Genomic DNA, 3799 nt, shown 5'->3' with positions numbered 1-3799 from the left:
AGTCAAAGTCAAATTTCCAATTTTATAGATATTCGTATACTATTTTTTTCACTCAAATATTTTAAGTATAAAAGCCTTACATTTTATTGTATTTAAATAAGCTTTTACCAGTTGATTTATATCCAAATAAAGCCTTATCTCCAAGGAAAGTTTGATTTAAGTCATATTTATTCTAAGTACTCCCAATTATTTAATAATGAACACTCAATCACTCTTATAGCTACTGGTGTTTGAACTCGTAACCTCTAAGTACAACAACGATTCATTTAACCACTAAGATAAGTTAATTCGTGCTTATTTTCTTTTACTTGTAAGTGGGAGTGAATTGTATTTATTACTAGTTTTGTGTTCTAATTTATGGTCAATATGGAAGCAATCGTCCCACCGTCGTAAAATAAGAGCACCTGGCTCTAATAGTTGCAGTTAGTTTTAAAACGAGAAGATTATTTTTTTGACATTACGAGAAGAAATATTGTCTTTACAAATTTTAAATTTAATCTTAATTCTACTTGGAAGGGAGGGAAGGAGTACTTAAAGGAAGAAAGAGAGTCCTTTAGTGTGTCTAGTACCCATGATTTAAAGGAATATAAGAGAACAAAGATAAACATCTTAGCAAACCATCCAAATGCACTTGCTCAACAAGAAGAAACACTTGAAATATAAGAAAGTGTTTAAAAAAATAATCATATAGGTTGAATATTACTCCTAAAATTATTGAAGTGTATAAATTAGTAACCCAAGAATAAAAAAGATGAAAATGATATATATAAACATCATTATCGATCGAGAAAGATAAACACTATCAACACTAATATAAATTGCATATAATAATGATAGTTCGTTGATAAACTAACATTACCGCAACTCAAACATAAAATAACGATAACAAACATTGATAACAATTTAAATCATTGATATAGATAATATAAAAAATCATTGATATAGATGGGATGAATTATAATTGTATGGTATGTGGCATAGAAGAATTAACGTATGAAATTAATATAGAGATGCCTTGATGATCATAGGAAAACAGGTCGGAGGGATTAATGCCTGTTCAGTGACGTTGTTGGAGGAATCTCTAATTTGGAAGTAGGCACCATTAATCTATCTGTCTGATGTCGACCTTCACATGATGCTTGTCCAATATATACTGGGAAAAAAAACCCAACCATATGATGCTATTGAGAGGGATCTAAAACTTCATATTAATGATTCTAGGAGAATCAACCTTAAAGCTTCGTCATGTCCATGCGTCATATTTAGTAGTTTCATTTTCATATGGCACATCCTCTAATTTGCTATTGATATTGTTATAAAAGGTGCTTAGTGCAATGACAATTAGAAAAATTGAAGGATGTTGAAAGGTCTGCAAAGCTGAAGTAGAAGCCAAATTATATACTTGCAGTTCTCTATTTCCATCCAACAGTCAAATGATTAAACTTAGCCTTAAGGATGGACCGAGAGGGGTGTTAAGGTGCGATCGCACCTCTTAAAACTTTCAAATTCCCATATCTGTCCTTGAATTTAGTCCCATTGCCACGATTACATCTTTAATGTTGGCATCATAGATGGACCATTGGGGAACAATCCCACATGACCCATCATTACAGCAGCAGGCCTTTGTTTCTATCTTCTTTGCTTGCTCTTACTGTCATATAAAACAAAAGCGAGTGCTTCAATCCATCATTGGCTAATTCTGCAAAATGCAGGTGCTTGGTCGAACAACATAAGAAAATGGGTTCATGTTCCTGTTTTCGCCCAGGAAATATCCTCAACCATAGCTGACAGAAACAGAGGTAGAAAGAATATAACCCTACTTTTGGTATATATTCATTCTAACATTATTAATCAGGCATCGTGTTTCAACTATGCCCGAGGGCTTTCCTGAAAACAAAATCTACTTACAGTAATATTCTTGAACCTAATCTTTCAAATGATTATTGCATGCCAACAGTGATAAGCCTGATATACTAGCCGGAACGCTTCTGTACGTGAATCAAATTATAAATAATAATAATAAAAAATAGCATGTTAAGTCTTCCCATGTCCGCTGTGTTTCAGGAATCCGAAGCATAGACCCAGTTCATTTACAGAAACATTTATGAAAGGAAAATAAGTACCTTCCAATATCATCGATTCCCACTAAGCTGAAATGCCACTTCTTTGAACAAAGGTACATTCACAGATTATGTTCATCAGATAACTGGAAAAAGTTTTTTTTTTTTTTTGTTGCAGATTACGAGCTCTTTTGCGGGTGCCACTTTATGCTGCATCCAACACTGTTAGCAAAAGGGAAATAAGGAATTTTAGTTGGTAATCCATCTAATCAAACCGTTAAGAGAACAAAATGGAAGTGCTTAAGGAAGAATACACCTTGGTTTTTGAACTGATGGTACTGGTTGGCCACTAAGAACACTCTCTATAGCAAGGCTTAGGTCCCTAGAAATGAGTAAACAAATCAGATTGTTCACTAATGCAAAGGGAATGGGGAGTCAAATCATTAATCATATTAATCATAAAATCACATAACTGTACCTTCCAGTAACACGAACACCATTACTTGGCCGGGAATCATCAAATTGGCCGTGATATACCAGCTCAAATGGCCTCCTTCCATCCTTTTTGAAAGAGAGATTAACAAGTTATAATCGCTATTATTTTCATGACCCCAAGACTTAATCCCACAATCTTCCAAGTAGATCACATAATGATAAATCATAAATTTCTAACAACCAAACCTTCATGGCATGGCACACTACCTACTTATCATTCCCAACCTGATTCAAGGATGGTAGCCTAGCCTGCTAAGGTAAGTCAAAAGCAAAACCAAAGATTTGATGTTTGCGGGAACTTAAAATAAGTTACTCAGATTGTGATCACCTTTTTAAATAGGAAAAACTCTGGCGTACAAACTGCCCCAAAATCTTTTGCAACATCTTGAGTCTGAGGTGAAAACATATTTAACTTGACCAATAAGAAGTGTTTAATGTGAAAATCAATTACGAAGCAAGCTAATGTCATTTGCATGCATGAAATGGCCAAAGAGAGAAGATACACCAGAAGAAATGAGCCAGAGGTATAAATCTCAAGAATGTAAGTAAAAGACGCTAAGTTACTAAAGAAATATATGAACAGGTGCGCTAATCAAAGAAGAACAATACAGATAATTGTGGAAACAGAAAACAGATTCTAGTACTTTTTGGAAGTCTGCTTTTGGCCTTATTTCCATAGTCATATTCTTGCAGTCCTAAGGTTTTCATATTCCTATAAACTCAGTTGCATGTTTTAACTTTTTTTGTTAAGGGAAAGGCAAACTCATAATAATGTTTTCCTTGATTTATACTTTCCTTTTTAAAATAAAAAAAAATAAAAAAGAACAAGGATAGTACTGGAATACCTCATCATATAGGTAAGGGAAAGGATAATTATATAGCTTAGCATCTTCTGCCATGAATTGAGGTCCATCCTGTGAACAAAAGTTCATTTGGAAAAAAATCATGCAAGTAGCTTCATAGTATCTCCATTCTCAAACTAGGGGATTAGTGGAACCTGTGGATGAGTGGCTACAGAATTTGAAGATATAGCAACAACAGCAAGCCCTTTCTGCAACAGAATGCAAAAAATTGAATTGTTGTACAGTTAATTATCATTCCAAGTTCCTTAACAGGAAACAAAGAAAGCTGAATAACCCAGAAAGTGGAAGGGCACTTGGCTACCTTCATATAGAAATTGGAAAGCTTCGCAAGATCCTTCTTCAGGTGCTTAACAATGGGCAGTGGTTGCATATAAACATAAC

The 3799-nt window shown here is 34.1% G+C and overlaps 1 pseudogene; it reads right to left on the bottom strand.

Moving 5' to 3' along the window:
- Positions 1 to 2039: 2039 nt before the first annotated feature.
- LOC120129894 lies at positions 2040 to 3799 on the bottom strand (annotated as a pseudogene).

Source organism: Hibiscus syriacus, unplaced genomic scaffold, assembly GCF_006381635.1.
Source record: "Hibiscus syriacus cultivar Baekdansim isolate YM2019G1 unplaced genomic scaffold, ASM638163v2 tig00110505_pilon, whole genome shotgun sequence".
Taxonomy (NCBI): Eukaryota; Viridiplantae; Streptophyta; class Magnoliopsida; order Malvales; family Malvaceae; genus Hibiscus; species Hibiscus syriacus.
This window is presented reverse-complemented; position numbering and strand designations above follow the sequence as displayed.